Raw genomic sequence first — 20132 nt, forward strand, 5'->3', positions numbered from 1 at the left:
TCGGTTAAGTTATAAAAGTTATAAAAGTTCACAATAATGATTAATACATTTTATTCCAGTTTCCAAATTACGTTTACAATGTTTAATAAATCTTATTCAAATTACTGTATGTTTAATAAATTATTTTGCTCATCTTAACAATTCCTGTGTCGTGTCTCATTTGCATAATAAGAGGGGGAATAGTCAACATGGTGTGCTAGAGTGGGCAGGCAACGGTCAAACGTGCCCTTCACTATTCAAGCAATGTGATGAATTATGAGCTGCTGACATAAGGCTTTTGCAGCAGTGAAAGCTCCACGAGGCCTCCCCTGTGGTGGTGGTGGTGGCATGGGTTCATCGCCAGGCTCCTCGTCTTCCTCCTCCTCCTCCTCCTCGAGTCCTCCTCCTCTTCCTCTTCCCCTCCCTCCTCCCCTCTCTTCTGAGGTGGTCCTGCAGTCCCCAGTGGCAAATCCTGTGCCCTCATGATGGTTAAGTTGTGTAGCATGCAGCACACCACAATGAACTCAGAGACCTGCTGCGGGGAGCCTCCAGAGTGGTCCAGGCATCGGAAGCGCTGCTTGAGCACTCCAATTGTCTTTTTGACGATGTTGCGTGTGGCTATATGGCTGTCATTATAGCGATGCTCGGTTTCTGTCTGAGGGTTCCGGAGTGGGGTCATGAGCCAGGTGACGAGGCCATAACCTTTGTCCCCCAGCATCCAGCTCTGGCCTTGTTGCTGATGTTCGAACAGGTATGAGACAGCGCTCGCACGCAAGATGAAAGAATCATGGATGCTCCCTGAGTATTGGGCATTGACTGTCATGGATCCTCTAAAGGTGCTCGCAAGGCGATGTGCATACAGTCAATCGCAGCCTGAATCTTGGGGAAGCCAGCAATTCATGCAAAACCTACAGCCTTCTCATTCTGTGCCTCCTTGGTGATTGGGAACTTTATAAAGTCCATCCTGCGGCGTACAGTGCAATAGTCACCTGGCGAATGCAGCGATGTGTAGCGTGCTGAGAGATGGAGCAGATGTGCCCTGCTGATGCCTGAAAGGAGCCAGAGACATAGAAGGCAAGTGCCGCAGTCACCTTCATCTCGCCGGGCAGTGCAATCCTGTTCCCTCTTGTAGGCTGTTGGTCTGCCTTTAGCAGCTGGGATATCTCTGTGACCACCACTTTTCGGAAGTGCAGCCTTCGAATGCACTATGGACCATGGAGGTATGAGTGCTGTTCCCTGTAAACTCGTGGTGGGTAAGGCCTCATCCCCATACATCTGCAAGCTCTTCGATTATGCTCAAAATGTTTTTGAATAAGCCTTCTTCCAGCTCGATGCTGCATAGAAAAAGCAGGCGGGAATAATGGCAGAGATATTAAGAACATAAGAAATAGAAGCAGGAGTAGGCCATTTGGTCCCTCGAACCTGCTCCGCCATTCAATAAGATCATAAATGATCTGATTGTGGACTCAGCACCACTTCCCTGCCCACTCCCCATAACCCTTTACTCCCTTATCGCTCAAAAATCTGTCTATCTCCGCCTTAAATATATTCAATGACTCTGCCTCCACAGCAGAGAATTCCATAGTTTTACAAGCCTCTGAGAGAAGAAATTCCTCCTCATCTCAGTTTTTAATGGTCAACACCTTATTCTGAGACTATGTCCCCTAGTTTTAGTTTCCCCTATGTGTGGAAATATCCTTGCTGCATCCACCTTGTCGAGCCCCCTCATTATCTTATGTGATAAGATCACCTCTCATTCTTCAGAACTCCAATGTGTATCGGCCCAACCTACTCAACCTATCTTCATAAGTCAACCCCCTCATCTCCAGAATCAACCTAGTGAACCTTCTCTGAACAGCCTCCAATGCAAATATATCCTTTCTTAAGTACGGAAACAAAAACTGAATGCAGTACTCTAGGTGTGGCCTCACCAATACCCTGTACAGTTGTAGCAGGACTTCTCTGCTTTTATACTCCATCCCCCTTGCACTAAAGGTCAATGTTCCATTTGCCTTCCTGATTACTTGCTGTACCTGCATACTCACTTTTTGTGTTTCATGCACAAGGACCCCCAGGTCCCTCTGTACTTCAGCACTTTGCAATTTTTCTCCATTTAAATTATAATTTGCTTTTCTATTTTTTCTGCCAAAGTGGATAACTTCACATTTTCCCACATTGTAGTTCATCTGCCAAATGTTTGCCCACTCACTTAGCCTGTCTATATCCCTTTGCAGATTTTTTGTGTCCTCCTCACAATTTGCTTTCCCACCCATCTTTGTATTGTCAGCAAACTTGGTTACATTACACTCGGTCCCTTCATCCAAGTCATTAATGTAGATTGTAAATAGTTGAGGACCCAGCACTGATCCCTGCGGCACCCCACTAGTTACTGTTTGCCAACTGGAAAATGATCCATTTATCCCGACTCTATGTTTTCTGTTAGTTAGCCAATCCTCCATCCATGCTAATATATTACCCCCAACCCTGTGAACTTTTATCTTGTGCAGTAATCTTTTATGTGGCGCCTTATCGAATGCCTTCTGGAAATCCAAATACACATCCACTGGTTCCCCCTTATCCACCCTGCTCGTTACATCCTCAAAGAACTCCAGCAAATTTGTCAAACATGATTTCTCTTTCATAAAACCATGCTGATTCTGCTTGATTGAATTATGCTTTTTCAAATGTCCCGCTACTGCTTCCTTAATAATGGACCCCAACATTTTCCCAACGACAGATGTTAGGTTAATTGGTCTATAAGTTTCCTGCTTTTATTCTGCCTCCTTTTTTAAATAGGGGCGTTATATTTGTGGTTTTCCAATCCACTGCGACCGCCCCAGAATCCTAGGAATTTTGGTAATTACTATCTCTGCAGCCGCTTCTTTTAGGATCCTAGGATGTAAGCCATCAGGTCCAGGGAACTTATCCGCCTTTAATCCCATTACTTTACCGAGTACTGAAGGGGAACTGGTGGATGTGATGTATTTGGACTTCCAGAAGGCATTTGACAAGGTGCCACATAAAAGGTTACTGCACAAGATAAAAGTTCACGGGGTTGGGGGTAATATATTAGCATGGATAGAGGATTGCCTAACTAACAGAGAACATGGAGTAGGGATAAATGGTTCATTCTCTGGTTGGCAACCAGTATCTAGTGGGGTGCCACAGGGATCAGTGCTGAGCCCTCAACTATTTACAATCTATATTAACTATGGTGTATGAAATGATACAATGAACTCCGTACTGTGAGCCAGTGACCAGGTGTGACCTGGTCAGTCTTTAATGGCTTCCAGAAGTGAAGATACAAAGGTGAAGTTCAGGTTATATACCGGGCTCAGCATGAGTGTACCTATGATGCTAGGACCTCCGCCGGTAGTGCCCTCTGCTAGGGGGCAGACCTTATGTACATACATTAAATTATTTCCCCACCCCCATCCCAGTTTTTGGCACAAGTCCATATTACAAGTTCAGACGGTCCGGAGCTCTTCGCACACTGGTTGACCGTCTCAGTACAATCCCAGTGCTTTCCAAGTCTCTCATGACTTGGGGCTGGGCGTTGACCACAGTGGGTTCTACTGATGGCTGGACGTGAGTTGGTTGGTCGTCAAACTTGTGGTCTCTTCTTCCAACTGTTCCGGTTTGTCAGTGTGTCTTAGTTTGATTGGATCAATGTGTTTCCTGCACATCTGCCCATTCTTGAGCTTAACACTATACACCCAGTTACCCTCCTTATCTGTTACATTGCCTGGGAGCCACTTGGGTCCTTGACCATGGTTAAGTACATACTCTGGGTCACTTACAGATATGTCGTGTGACACTGCGGCGCGGTCGTGATACCACTGCTGGCGTTGACGTCGGGTTTCGACATGATCGTTAAGGTCAGGATGGACGAGAGTGAGCCTGGTTTTGAGGGCTTTCTTCATCAATAGTTCTGCAGGCAGGACCCCGGTGAGCGTGTGTGGCCTTGTCCTGTAACTGAGCAGTATGCGTGACAAGCGTGACAAGCGTGTCTGCAAGGAACTGTGAGTTATGCGTTTCAGGCTCTGCTTGATGGTTTGAACTGCCCGCTCCGCTTGACCATTGGACGCGGGTTTGAACGGGGCTGACATCATGTGTTTTATGCTGTTGCGTTTCATGAACTCTTGAAACTCCAGGCTCGCGAAACAAGGTCCGTTGTCGCTGACATTGATGTCTGGCAGACCATGTGTGGCAAACATGGCTCTCAGGTTCTCAATGGTGGCAGTGGAAGTGCTGGATGACATGATCACACATTCTATCCATTTGGAATATGCAACATCCAACACAAAAAACATTTTACTGAGGAAGTGGCCCGCAAAATTGATGTGGATTCTAGACCACGGTTTGGATGGCCATGACCTCAGACTGAGTGGAGCTTTCATTGGGGCATTGCTTAACTGCATACAAGTGCTGCAGTAATGCACGCATGGCTCTAAGTCCGAGTCAATGCCAGGCCGCCAAACATGGGACCTGGCGATGGCCTTCATCATGACAATACCGGGATGTGTACTATGTAACTCCTGTACAAATCTCGCCCTGCCTTTCTTGGGCATTACAACATGATTCTTGGTAGTCTGTCGTATCTAACAAAGATGTTGATGTGCTGATCATCAATGGCATGTGTCTTCAAGTGGCTGTATAGGCCAATTCTGGATGTACATAATCTCTTGCACGTCGGACAAGGGAAGTTCGATGTGCCTGATGCTGACAGTACTGCCACCTGATGTCGTCTATCTCTCGTGTCCCGCAGGCGTTGACATCAGCTTTATTCGAAGGTCTGGCAGCCAGTCCTCGTGAGGGTTCGCCACTGGATTTTATTAGCTGCTGTATTCTCGAGGTCCTTTGGTCGGATGCCACAGTACTGGAGGTTAGCCTTGATGCAATCTTTGTAGCGCTTGCGGGGGCGCCCCTGGTGTCTCTGACCTTCACAGAGCTCGCCGTGAAGAAGCTGACGAGGGATCCTTGACTCATCCATGCGGATGACATGTCCAGCCCACCGGAACTGGGCTCACATGATCATCACCTCGATGCTAGTTGATTGTGCTCTCTCCAGAACCTCAAAGTTTGACACCCGGTCTTGTCAGCGTATGTGGAGTATAGATCTGAGACTGCGCAGATGGAAAGCTTCCAACTTTTTGATGTGATGCCTGTAGGGTGTTCAGGTCTCACATCCATAAAGGAGAAATGAGAGAACGACTGCTCTATACACCAACAGTTTAGTTCACAGTCGGATGTGGTGGTGACTCAACACCTTAGTGCGCATGCGACCAAGTGCCTGGCTGGCTTTACAGATCCTTGCATCAATCTCCTTGTCCAGGGACCCATCACTTGATATGGTGCTGCCAAGGTACTTGAAGCTGTCCACTGACTTTAGTTGTATACTGCCGATGATGACTGTGGGAGCAGGTGCTGTGGTGCCAGGGGCAGGCTGATAGAGAACCTCGGTTTTACTAAGGCTGATGGTTAGGCCAAACAATTCTGTTGCCTCAGCAAATTTGCTGAGTATGAATTGTAGGTCACTCTCCTTGTGTGCCATAAGGGCGCAGTCGTCAGCAAAGAGTGCCTCTAGGATGAGTCGTTTCCGTACTTTGGTCTTTGCAGCAAGGTGGCAGAGGTCGAACAGTGAACCATCTAATCGATATTTCAGATAGACCCCAAACTCCAAGCCTTTTATGGCATAGTTCAAGATGCAGGTAAAGAATAGGTTGAACAGAACTGGAGCGAGAACATAACCTCCTTTCATTCTATTTGAGATGGCAAATGGGGCCGTGGTTGTGCCGTCTGATAGCACTTCACCTGTCATGTTGTCATGAAACAGCTTGATAATGTGGACAAACTTCCTTGGGCACCCAAGTTTCGTCAAGATTGACCACAGCGCTGCTCTGTGGACAGTATCAAAGGTCTTGGTGAGGTCAATAAATACAGCGTACTGGTCCATGTTCTGCTCAATGCACTTCTCCTGCACTTGTCTGAGTGCAAAGATCATGTCCGCTGTGCTCCGACCAGGTCGAAAGCCACATTGTGTTTCTGGAAGATTTACTTCTGAGACACTAGCTATGAGTCGGTTCAATACTATGTGGGCGATGATCTTCCCAGCAATGGACAGAAGCGATATTCCCATTAGTTGCCACAGTCTGCTTTGTTGCCCTTGTTCTTGAAGAGGGAAACTATCATAGTGTCACGGAAGTCCTGTGGCATGTCTTCATCTTTCCAGATGCTAGTTATTATGTCATGAAAGGCCTCGAGAGTTGCTGGGCCTACTGCCTTGTAGATTTCGGCAGGGATTCCATCCTTTCCTGGAGCCTTTCCAGTACTCATCTGGTTGATGGCTTTCTTTACTTCGTCCATGCTGGGAGGAAGATCAAGATCTTCTTTGATAGATTGCTGGGGTATGGAGTCAAGTGCTTCTTCGTTCACTGTTGAAGGTCGATTAAGAAGATTACTGAAGTGTTCTCTCCAAATCTCATTTATGCCAGTCCTGTCTTTGATCAAAGTGCTGCCATCTGCTGAAAGGAGTGGAGTAGTGCTGGGTTTTGATGGTCCATAGACTGACTTATGGTGCTGAGAAACATCTTTGTATTGTGAGTTTCAGCATAATGTTCCACTTCCTAAGCTTTCGTCTGCCACCATTTTTCTTGCATCTGGCAAAGGTCTCTTTGTGCTTTGCTCTACATGTGTCTGTAGCGGTCCCTCTTGGAAATTGAGGAAGGGTCATTTTGCCATTCCAGGTAAGCTTTTTTCTTTTCATCCAGCGTCTTGCAGATCTCAACGTTGTTTTCATCGAACCAGTCTTGGTGTACCTTCTTTTTAAGTCCAAGAGTTGTCTTTTCTGAGTCTGTCACCATCTGTTTGAGCTTTGTCCACTTCTGTGTGGTGTTGCCGATGAACGGTCCGTGAGACATCAGCCTGTTATCGAGGTCATCCTGGAACTGCTCACGGTAGCACTGATGTTTCAGCCTAGCTGTGTTAAAGGCACTTCTGCTCGGTTTTGGACGCTTGCTTTGAAGTGGAGCAATGTACAGCTGGAGAGTGGATCTGACTAGACGGTGATCTGTCCAGCATTCTGCTCCCCGTATGGCTCTTGTGATTTTTACATCCTTGATGTCTCGCCTTCTTACAATGACATGGTCTATCATGTGCCATTGCTTAGACCTGGGGTGCATCCAAGTTGTTTTGTACTTGTCAGCCTGCCTGAGTAGAGTATTTGTAATAGTCAAGTCGTTCTCCGATCACATACTCAAGAGGAGGAGGCCATTACTGTTTAAGTTTCCTGTGCCGTGTTGTCCAATGACTCCCTTGCAGTGCTTGCTGTCTTTACAACTCGTGCGTTGAAATCACCCAGGATGATCAACTTGTTCCCAGCAGGTGTGGACCTGACCAGTCTGTCTAGATCTTCATAGAACCTCTCTTTCATCTCATCGGGACTTGGAAGGGTGGGTGCATAAGCACTTATAATGGTGATGTGACGCTTGGCATTCAGGGGGCAAACGCAGTTTCATAAGTCTTTCATTAATCCCTTCAGGCAGATTTGGAAACTGTTGCTTAAGAGAAGTCTTCACTGCTATGCCAATTCCGTGGATCCTATTCTCATTCTCTGCCTTGCCTTTCCAATAGAAGGTGTAGCCGCTACCTAGTTCACTCACACAGCTCTCCTCTGCAAATCTTGTCTCACTCAGAACCGCTATATCGATGTTATAATGCTGCAGCTCTCTTGCAATAAGGGCAGTTCTTCTTTCCGGTCTTGTAGTGTCAGCTCTGTCTAAGAGTGTGTGAACGTTCCATTGTCCGAGAAGAAGTTTTCTCGTGTTATGAAGTTTTCGACTGTTGCTATATTTTCGACCACAGAATGGGTTGAGCTGCCAGCCGCGGTATACTGGCCAGTTAATGGAAGGGCAGGCAATGTTTGGGCCACCTTTTCTAGGCCCCTCCCTTATAAAGGGTGAGCAGTGCTGTCCTAAAGAGGGCTGCTCAGTCGCCTGGAGTGCTGCCGGGTTCCTCTGCTGCCTGGATACAGAGTCAAATGACCACTTGCCCGCAGGCCGCCTATGTGCAGGTTTGAGGCTACGACTCCCAGTGATCACCTCCACCTGTCACTTCGCCCCTCCCCCATCGCCGCAGGACTTGGTATGTTGGATGATGGTTAGCACAAACCTGTGCATAGATGCTTTTAAAGTGGGAAGGCCGGTGCACAGGGGCGGTCCCACTCTCTCCTCCGCAGAAGCCGGGTTCTGATTTACCCCATAGTAAACAGTCGGACTGGACAGAAATCTCATCTTTGCGAAGGCTGTATGGTTTGGTTTCATCACCCATTTCCTTGAGGATGGTTGGCCAGTTCCCATTAAGAACACGTTTTACAACCGATAGGGTTGGATCCTGGTTGGTCCAGGTCTTAACTTGTTGAGCAGCGACAGGCGACCCTTCACTCTCAAAGGCATCCATGACCACGAGTAGCTCTGCGGACATTGGCGTTTCCATCTCTGGTGTGGTCAACGGTAACCAGCTCAATGCATCAGCGCAGTTGTCGGTGCCTGGTCTATGGAGAATGACATAATCATAGGCAGATAATGTCAGCGCCCACCTCTGGATGCGGGACGACGCGTTGGTATTGAAACTTTTGTGTTCCGAGAACAACGATATAAGCGGTTTGTGATCGGATCCAGCTCGAAGCGAAGCCCAAACAGGTACTGGTGCATTTTTTTTACCCCATAAACACATGCTAAAGCCTCTTTCTCTACCATGCCGTAGGCTCTTTCCGCCTTGGACAGGCTTCGAGACGCGTATGCAACTGGTTGTAGTTTGCCTGACTCATTGGTTTGCTGGAGTACGCAACCGACCCCATAGGACGACGCATCACAGGTCAAAACTAGACGCTTGCATGGGTCATACAGTACCAATAGCTTGTGGGAACACAACAGATTTCTAGCCATCTCAAAGTCTCTGTCTTAAAGTTCACCCCACACCCAGTCGTATCCTTTCCTGAGCAGTTTGTGCAAAGGCTCTAATACTATGCTCAATTTGGGTAAGAAGTTACCGATGTAGTTGAGAAGACCCAGGAACGAACGCAGCTCCGTCACATTCTGGGGCCCGGGCGTATTTTTGATGGCCTCTGTTTTCGCGTCTGTAGGCCTGATTCCGTCTGCAGCAATCTTTCGTCCAATGAATTCGACCTCTGGTGCCATGAAAACGCACTTCGAACGTTTCAGCCTGAGTCCCACTTTGTCCAGATGATGCAGAACCTCTTCCAGATTGTGCAGGTGCTCGGCGGTGTCATGACCTGTGACTAGGATGTTGTTTTGGAATACCACGGTCCTGGGGACGGATTTGAATAGGCTCTCCATGTTTCTCTGAAATATGGCTGCCGCCGAATGAATGCCAAAAGGGCACCTGTTGTGAATAAACAGTCCTTTGTGCGTGTTGATGCATGTAAGTTTCTTTGATGATTCAACCAGTTCCTGTGTCATGTAGGCCAGCGTTAGATCCAATTTGGTGAACGATTTCCCCCCAGCTAGCATTGCAAATAGGTCATCAGTTTTTGGGAGCGGGTACTGATCTTGTTTCGAAACTTGGTTGATCGTGACCTTGTAGTCTCCACAAATCCTGACTGTGCCGTCGCTCTTTAACACCGGAACAATGGGACTGGCCCATTCATTAAATTCGACCGGTGAGATGACCCCCTCGTGTTGTAGCCTGTCCAATTCGAGCTCGACCTTTTCTCTCATCATGTGCGGGACCACCCTAGCTTTGTGATGGATGGGCCTTGCGTCTGGGCCTAGGCGAATCTGCTGCTTGGCTCCCTTGAAGCTGCCAATTCCCGGTTCAAACAGTGAGGGAAATTTTCTCAGCACTTGAGCACACAAATCATCATCCGCTGTTGACAAAGCTTTGATATCGTACCATTTCCATTTTATTTTCTCGAGCCAACTCCTGCCGAATAACGATGGGCTGTTGCCCAGGATAATTCATAACAGTAGATAATGAACCGCTCCCTCGTATGACACTCTAACTGCTGCACTACCGATCACTGATATGAGCTCTTTGGTGTAGGTATACAACTTCGCATTTATCGGACTCTGCTTGGGTCTCTCTGCCTTGGTCTCCCACAGCTTTTCGAAAGTCCTCTGACTCATTATCGATTGACTCGCACCTGTCTAATTCCATGGATACTGGCACGCCGTTTAATTTTACCTCCATCATTATCGGTTAGCTCTTTGTTAGTAAGTTTACCTCCATCATTATCAGTTGACTATTTGTTAGGAATGCACGTACACTATACACTTCCTCCTTGGAGCTCTCAAATGCCTCGGGCTGCATCGCCAGATCCACGCTGAATTGATCATCATCCACGTAGTGTGTCGCAACTCGCTTGCTCTGCTGTGGACTCGTTTGCTGAAAATGCCGTTTCACACACCCTCTGCATACATACTGCCTGAAGCAGCACTGATGGAATCAGTGATTGCTCCCGCAACGCCAACACGTTGAGCTTGGATTTGCGTCCGATGGTGAATGTTGAGCGGCTCCCGTTCTCGCTTACACAGTCGAGTAGGCCCCCGATGGCGAACTTTGAGCGACTCCTGGCCTTGCAGACACAGTCGAGTAGGCCCTGCCATGTGCAGCTCTGCCGGCCGTTGATACAATTTTGTACACAGTACTTGCCGTGGAGTTCCTGTTTTGTCCCGATACCTGCTTCATGCTTTTCTGCGTGGCCATACAAGCCTGGGCGATGGTGATGATCTTGCTGATGTCCAGCATCTCCGCAGCCAGCAGCTTACTTAAGATCGCCTCGTGGTTGACCCCAATCACAAAAAAGTCACGCAGCATGTCTTCCAACACAGGCCCAAATTTTCAAGGCCCTGCAAGACGTCTCATGTCAGCAACAAATGCTGTAACATCCTGGCCTTCTGGACTAACGTGCGTATAGAAGCGATATCTGGATATGAGGATTCCTTCCGTGGGTTTAAGATATTCCTGAACTAGAGCACACAGTTCTTTGTAATCCTTTTCTGTAGGAAGAGTGGGTGAGAGCAGATTCTTGCTGAGTGCATAGATTGTGGGACCACAGACGGTGAGAAGAACTGCCCTGCGCTTCTCTGCATCCTCGTCTTTGTTTAGGTCGTTTGCCACGAAATACTGGGTAAGACGATCTGTGAAATCTCCCCAATCCTCTCCCTCATTGAATCTCTCTTGAGAATTCCAACAGTACTCGATCGTGCTGCGCTCACCATACTTTTGCATGGGTTCGTATTTGCCTCGTCGCCAGTTATGGTGTATGAAATGATACAATGAACTCCGTACTGTGAGCCAGTGACCAGGTGTAACCTGGTCAGTCTTTAATGGCTTCCAGAAGTGAAGATATAAAGGTGAAGTTCAGGTTATATACCGGGCCCAGCACGAGTGTACCTGTGGCCCTAGGACCTGTGACAGTAGTGCCCTCTGGTGGTGGGCAGACCTTATGTACATACATTACATTAATGACTTGGAAGAAGGGACAGAGTGTAACGTAGCCAAGTTTGCTGACGATACAAAGATGGGAGGAAGAGCAATGTGTGAGGACACAAAAAATCTGGAAGAGGATATAGACAGGCAAAGTGAGTGAGCAAGAATTTGGTAGATGGAGTATAATGTTGGAAAGTGTGAAGTTATGTACATTGGCAGAAAAAATCAAAGAGAAAGTTATTATTTAAATGGAGAAAGATTGCAAAGTGCTGCAGTACAGCGGGACCTGGGGTACTTGTGCATGAAACACAAAAGGATAATATGCAGGTACAGCAAGTGATCAGGAAGGCCAATGGTATCTTGGCCTTTATTGCAAAGGGGATGGAGTGTAAAAGCAGGGAAGTCTTGCTACAGCTATATAGGGTATTGGTGAGGTCACACCTGGAATACTGCATGCAGTTTTGGTTTCCATATTTACAAAAGGATATACTTGCTTTGGAGGCAGTTCAGAAAAGGTTCACTAGGTTGATTCAGGGGATGAGGGGGTTGACTTATGAGAAAAGGTTGAGTAGGTTGGGCCTCTACTCATTGGAATTCAGAAGAATGAGAGGTGATCTTATTGAAACGTATAAGATTATGAGGGGGCTTGACAAGGTGGATGCAGAGAGGATGTTTCCAGAGAGCATGATCTTAAAATAAGGGGTCGCCCATTTAAAACAGAGATGAGAAGAAATTTCTTCTCTCAGAAGGTTGTAAATCTGTGGAATTCGCTGTGGAAGCTGGGACATTGAATAAATTTAAGACAGCAATAGACAGTTTCTTAAACGATAAGGGGATAAGGGGTTATGGGGAGCGGCGAGGAAGTGGACCTGAGTCCATGATCAGATCAGCCATGATCTTATTGAATGGCGGAGCAGGCTCGAGGGGCCGTATGGCCTACTCCTGTTCCTATTTCTTATGTTCTTATGTACTGCTTCATTAGTGATAGTAATTGTATTAAATTCCTCCCTCCCTCTAGCCCCTTGATTATCTATTATTGGGATGTTTTTAGTGCCTTCTACCGTGAAGACCGATACAAAATATTTGTTCAAGGTCTCTGCCATTTCCCTGTTCCCCATTATCAATATTATAGCCCCCATTCTTTTAAATGTCCTTAAATATTCTTAAAAACGAATTATGAACTCACATAAAGCTCACTGTGTAAAATGCAGCCTTCCCTCCAAATCTTTTTATGCAATGAACTTCTGCTCTCTTTTTCAAGATAGCACCGTTAGCGCCGAGTGCTCCCTGGATTCGACCTCTTAAGACTTGATTTTTTTCGGGCATATTTTTGGATGGACTCTAAAAATGGTGATATCGGCGAATTTTCCGCACGCAGATTGTCATCATAAATGTGGCTAAAAAAACGGGCGGGCGATAATTTTTAGCGCTGTCGCAAAACCGCTGCCGAATTTTCTGTCCGGGCGCTAGATTTTGTGCGACTCAGTTAGCGCCCCCCCAAAATTACTTTTTCAGCTTCGCCATGGCAATAAACAGGTGCAAACCTGCCGAATTTCTAGTCCAAAGTCTTTTTAGGAGAGTGGCTTAAAATTTTGTTTGCGACACGAAAGCTGAAGGGTTAACGGCCACCGAAAATAGTGCTGCCAGTAGAAGTGAAAAATTCGTGCTGGGGACTAATGATTATCATCAGGCCCCAATATGGCATCCATAAGCTGCATTGTAGTTTCAACAGCCTCTGAAAGCGAGGCTGTGATTTCACAAAGCATTGCTGGATGTTCAAAGGGCAATGTCTACTGAAATTATAAAAATATAATTGATGTAAAAATATGCATTTTTATGCCCTTACAGCTCAGCTGCCTTTTGAAAAAAAAATTACATTGGAAAAAAAATTCCCAAATGGGATTTTTAAGCTCTTAGGGCTGAATTCCCATCTGCACCTAAAAAAATGGGAAACATGCTTCAGCATTAAAACAAATGGCTCAGCAAGCCAGGAAAGGGGCATTTAAGTTCTCTCACAAGGTACTCCAGCTTTCTGCGGGAGATCAACCCACAGGGGCCAGGAGGCCCTCCAGAAAGAACGAAGTGGGACCACATCACCAAGGACGTCAACATCACAACCTGGCTCCAGTGCCCAAAGAAGCTTCATGACCTCAGACCAGTGGTCAAGTTCAGTGAATGCATCTTCAAAAGCCACCTCCTACCAACTGCATCACCAGCCTCACAAACATCTCAATGCACGACTCCTCCCCCAGCCAATCACTCACCTACCAACAATCTGTACCAATCACAAGGCATACCTCCCATTCCTAGCCTCACCTCACACCTTGGAGGAGATAGTGCTGGCCATTCTTGGCAGGGACATGGCTGAGACCTTGGCCAACGGCGGGGCTGAAAGGATACAAGATGTTTGTATCTTTATACGTTATTCTCCTTCTTGCATGCACCTCTTGCCTTCCCGTCCTCCCCTCACCACAACTCCACCTTTGTACCTTCCTCATTCACACATTTCCAAGACATGTAGCCTGCCCAGCCAATGTTTGGCCAAGAAGAGGGCAAGGAGAGTAAAGAAGAAGACGAAGAAGAAATGCTGTCATTCAATTTCACACTCCCAGCCACCAGCTCCTCAAGGTCGACCAGCAAGGTCATCTGCAGTCTCGCCCACTGAAAGTTAGCAGCCTTCCACCAGCCATGCTGCAGCCACTGGAGTAGCACTGCGTGACATCATTAGGATAGGCAAAGGCACACACAATTCACTAAAGAAATGCGTAAATGTGATGAGTTGATTTGTTGATGTCATATTGGATGGATAGATGTAGAAAGTTGGATTAGAAAGTCTGCTTTGTGGTGATTTTATTTCAGCATTGTGGCCAAGAGGATGCTGTGATGGTCAGTAACCGAGGGAAGGTAAAGTGTGGGACAAATGTTGAAAGGGGAATTGGGGTTGTGTTCACTGGTACCACAGGTGGATGATTCCATCCCGATATCTTGGCCAGAAATGGTTGCATCCTTCCTTCTACTTCCTCCTCTTCTTCGTTTTCCTCTTCCATCAGAGCTGATGTTGTGAATCTGAAATAAAAGCAGAAAATACTGGAAATACTCACCAGGTCAGGTAGCATCGCGACCTGAGATGTGAATCCTCTTTCTCTCTCCACGGATGCTGCCTGACCTGCTGAGTATTTGCAGCATTTCCTGCCTTCTCAGAGGCCTTTCTTTACATCCGGAGCCTTGCAAGTGTCCAGCAGTGCTTCCTGCACAACTAAAAAAGCTTTTAGCATGTATTTCAGCAAGCCACTACTTAAATAAAATGAAAAGAAATCCAGTCCAACAACATAAATGCAAACTTAACTGAAAGATGTGTGTCTCTTCAAGAGTTGTTGACAGTGCCTCTGTCAGTCTTTTGAACACTGGGTTATCATGACGAGCTTAGGACCGACTCAGCGCTGAACTCAACACTAAGTTCCAAGTTTGCTGAAGTGACGTTAAGTCAACATTTTGCGCACATTTATGCCGATAATGGTTGCCATAAAAGCCTGCATTTTTAGCCCTATTGACCGGATTTTTGGCAATTTTGCGCCTCGTTTAGTGTCCTGGTGGGTTGTTAAATGTTATTTCTGGCCGTGATTCCGGGCATACAGGATTTAGTACCCGGCCAGAAGATTCGGCTATTGGTTTGAATCGGCGTAAAAAATTACCGCCCCGCCCTCTGTTTCCAGCGTGATTATGACATCAATCATCGTGCAAGGCTGCGCAAGTGCCCCAGATGAAACTTTTGGCCCAAACGCCTCATTTAACGACCGCCCCAGGAAATGCCTGAAAAAAACAGGCACAGCAGGTGCTACTTTCATTGCATATATTCAAGAGGGATTTAGATATGGCCCTTACGGCTAAAGGGATCAAGAGGTATGGAGAGAAAGCGGGAAAGAGGTACTGAGGTGAATGATCAGCCATGATCTTATTGAATGGTGGTGCAGGCTCGAAGGGCCGAATGGCCTACTCCTGCACCTGTTTTCTATGTTTCTATATTTCTATGTTTACTGGCAGCTTATTTAAAGGGAGGCTGGAGGATCTTATATCACAGTTATCAGTGACTGCTATGGTTGCGCGCAGAACGCTGCGTGAGGCTGTGAGTTGCAAACGGCACTTTAATGTGCCCGGACACTTTACTTACAAGGTCAGTGAGCGATTTCAATGGGGGTAATACTAGTTCACCAGTGTATCATGCTGGTTGCTATTGGCAGGCGGCTTTGTAAGTGGTTTTGATCCTAGCCCAATGGCTAGATGGACGGTTCAAATCGCCCCCACCTTACGAGAATTCTATACCCAGGGATTATTATTCAGAGTGTAAATGGAATAAGTCACGGACAGGAAGCTTCGGTGAAAAATTGCACTTACTTATTTGGTCTAACATACACTGGTGAAAACATGTGCGACTAAATGAAATCACTGTCTCTGTGGAGAATAAGATCCAGGTTAAAACAACATACAGTACAACACTGGGAACCGGTGACACGCAGTAATTTCCTTGTTGCTATGGTGGAGTCTAACTTCTCCCTACCAGTGAATTACCCAGTCACATGAAACTCCCTCCCCAGAATAGCCCGAAAAAGCTCCACTTCCAAGAAAACTCTGAGCCCTTTACACCCCGCACAGCTCGCCTGGTACTCTGGTTACCGACTTGGGACACTCGCGACCATCGATCGCTCAGCTGGTCCTTCTTCTTGTCACGTCGGTCTTGGTGGAGCGAAAGAGGGGAAATGCTCGAACGCTGGAGAATGCTCCTGAATGCTAGAGAATGGTGGAAAAGGGTTTATCTTTGAAGGAGTCCTGCTGCCCTTATCTCTCTCACCAATCTTTGAAATACTTTTGCTTCTAAGTACCCCGGTGCTTAGTCGGTGATGGGCCATCAGACCCATGTGTATTGGACTGATCGCCCTGGGTCTGGGACACCTCTCGGCTTTTGTGTAGGGAAGAACTGGCCCCTCTTGGTCTGGCCAGGCTAGTGGGTCCATTGTTCTGCTTCTCTTCTGAGATGGAGGTGAGAAGTGCCTTTGTATATTGGGGTGGTTTTCCAATAGTTTATGCATGCCTCAGATATCTGAACCCCTTTCCCTTTGCTAGGGCGAACCCGTACATTTTGGATGACTGACAGTTCTTTGTTACAGCAAATTGCCATGCGGTTTCTGGAGTTTTAACAAACCAATCTTTTCACATATCTGCACAGGGTGACCCCATCACAGGGAAAGTACCCTCAGAGGAAAAAAGTCCACGAAAATATTCTCGACTGAGTCCGTTCTTTAAACAGAGACTTTGCGATCTCTTCAGTCCCCCGTTTGATGCTTTTTCTTTCCATAAAACATCACTCGATGAGAGAGCAAAGGCCAAAGTCTCCCACAAGTGAAGCTGTTCCCCTGATTTTACATTTAAAACCCCAGAATTATACCTCTTACGGCGTGTGACTGTTCGTTTCTACAGAGTCAAAACATAAGAAAACGGCTTCTTCACACATAAGATCGACAAAACGTTACCAAAAAAAAATAATCACCGCGCACATCAAACAGTACAGCATTAACAGGTGGTGACACATTACAAAAATTACAACAGCGCACATCGCACAATACAGAGTGTGAAACTATAACCAGAATATAATACACTTGCTTACAGAACTTTAGTACATTACAAGTTTTAGCAGGGAGAAACCATCAACAATTACATCTCTCTGAGTCAGTCTAACATCCCTGGCCACTGCGTTCGGAGCATCTGATTCCGTCGCCTGCAGCTGATGTAAAACAAGTAGCTTACAAGCAACAATTGTATGATAACCAATGCATGGGAACAGACACGGATCCAGGGAGGGATCTCTACACTCAGGCCGATGTCCCACCATGGTGGCGAGACAATCCCCTTGATCTCCTCCCCCACTTCCACTATCTTTTGCTCTAAAGTATAAAAATGTTTCTGGGAGAGCTCAATGGCCTTTATTAACTCAGTGAGGGGTTCCGGCAGAAAAGGAATCGGGTATCCGAAATGTTCCATATGGTACTGGAGAGGCGTGAAAGTGTCGTTTACCGTGAGGTGAATGGTCGAGGGTTCGAGGATGGGAGTAATTCGCTCTTGTGCCACTTGAACCTCAGCCTTGGGTTTGAAACAAAAACTGCTGTCGCTCACCGGACACCACATGTCCTGGCTGTACCGGTAGCGGAGCGCACTTGTGGTGACACAGTATGTCCTACTCCCCACGTACGCTACCTGTGGAGGTACGTGATCTGGTGCCATCACTTCCATGGTGCAATTGATAGGTTCCGCGCCTGCAGAAGCAAACCCACATTCTGATCGAGCAAAAGCAGTCAAGTGCTGGGGACACAGTATTACGTGTGCACCCCCGCTCTGGCACCCGGAGAGGTCAGTGCCTGTCATAGCATGCTCCCATTTTATGACATACGGCGGGACCGCTTTAAAACGACATGCACTCCTCCACAAATGACCCCGATATTCTCAACCCTGTATACTGGTGCTGGCCGAGATGACCCTCCCACTACCGGCATCCTTACTACAATTCCCATTACTGGATGGTTGGACCGCCCGCAATCTACAGGGACAGGGTAGGCTTCAGAGGCTAAACGAAGCTGGCACGGGCTCAGCGAATTGCTCTACGGGTGCAACGCGGCGAGATGCTTGTTGCTTAACCATGAAGTGATGCGACCTTCCCTCAGGTCCTCCAGGTTACTGCGGCCCTTGCCCAGCAACCATGCTCCATACAACACACACCTCATTCCGTGCAGCCTGCTGCGAGACGTTCCTGTCCTCCCGTATCAAATCATTAACAGTTTTAGTGTGCTTCTCCAGCTCCGCAATGACCTCCTTTAAATGAACGGTCATTGCCTGGTCCTCGTGAAACTCTGAATCCACCACTGTGTTTTCTTTCCCTAGAATCTTACGCAGTTGGTTCATTAACCCAGTGATCTGCATCTGGAATTGTACATCATCCATACTATTAACAATACCCGTTCCTTGTACTGAACACTGTGGCTACATCGTTCCAGGTTCCTCTTCTCTGCCTCCCGGACCCCACACTATTCCCAACATTCAGACCATAAAGCCATTCTTTATCTACATTTCCATAGTCCAGTTCATAAAATTCCTGAAACATCACTTTTAACAGCTTCATAAAGCTTCTCCATCTTCGGGCATCACACAGGCAGGTGGACTTCAGTCAGGTTCAGGATCACAGGTGCCCCGGAGTAGTGCACGTTCTGAAACAAAACTTTGTCAGTGGAGATTAACACCAACCCATTCCCTAGACCCCTGGTGGTGGTGGGACACCTATCTACAGTCGTCTGTACCGTCGGGGCTCTGGGCAGAGGCTTCCTGGTGTATGAGATGAGCTCTGTGGCATTGATGGTGTTCGAGGGATTTAGGATCACACAGGAGTCCACACTCCGATCGCAACCAATCCCACCCCTGGCATCCTGCCACCGCCTGCCAAACGCGATTGACACACTAGTTGGGCAGATCTTTTCCGACCTCCACATACACACATAAATCCCTTCCTCGGATTCCCACCACTTATCCCACCACACATTCACTTCTCCCTGAGAACCCGTGATTGTCTGGTACGTGTCGTTACTTAGTCTTTTCCAGTCAGCTGTCCGGTCCCCTGTGTCTGCGCTCAGTTTCCTGAGCCACCACCACCTTCCCAGTGGAATGTGTCCCCCACAGCTTAGGCACACCCGCTTACCCTCCGTTACCCTAACCCGGGAGGTGGTAACCCCTATTCTCAGGCATGGGATGGACGCTTCACCATAGGTGAACTTGTCATGGCTGGAATTCGACCCCAGCCATCCTGACCATCTCCCCTTGTGAGGATAGACGCTCGCCCCATCCTTCGAGCCACCTCCAGTAGTCACGGTTGGTCCGTCTCCGCCGGTGCAGCCGAAGACAACCGATTCCTCGGTGTCGCCCCTGCGACTCCTGCTGGCTCCAATCATGACGATCAGGGTTACTACGACTGACTTCATCTTGTTCTTGGGCGTTCCCTGAAAAACACACAGAATGCAACGTTGTCCTTAGGGTGATGCCTCACCTTTCCAGACGCAGCTACACACGATTACCTTTGGCGCTGGAGGATCCCCTTTCCCACTCCCTTTGTTAGGGACTAGGCAGTCTTTCCTCCAGTAGCCTTTAGTCCCGCACCCATAACAACTCTGCTTCTTCTCTGAGCTAACCCCTTCCTGGCGGCACTCTTTTTTAACGTTGCCTCTGTATTATTTGTTAACTTGTATTTACTCTGTACAGCCACCAGAGGGCTCATCCCCTGGAGTCCCAAGCGATCTCATAATCCCTTGGGAGCACAGGTATTTGAGGAGGCCTCACAGGTTGGAGAGACACTCTGGAGACCTGCAATAAAAGACTAAGGTCACACTTTACTTTGAGCTCACAGTGTTCAGTCTGACTCTTTCTCCATGCATAACAACTGGCTACGAGATGTAGATAACGAAACCAAAGATGCAGAGAACAGTGGGCATCCTGGAGAAATTCTCTGAGGGAGTTGATTGGGAAACCTTTGTGGAGTGACTTGACCAATACTTCGTAGCCAACGAGCTGGATGGAGAAGAGAGCACTGCCAAACGAGGGCGATCCTCCTCACTGTCTGTGGGGCACCAATGTATGGCCTCATGAAAAATCTGCTTACTCCAGCGAAACCC

Source organism: Pristiophorus japonicus, chromosome 1 (genome assembly GCF_044704955.1).
Source record: "Pristiophorus japonicus isolate sPriJap1 chromosome 1, sPriJap1.hap1, whole genome shotgun sequence".
Classification (NCBI taxonomy): domain Eukaryota; kingdom Metazoa; phylum Chordata; class Chondrichthyes; family Pristiophoridae; genus Pristiophorus; species Pristiophorus japonicus.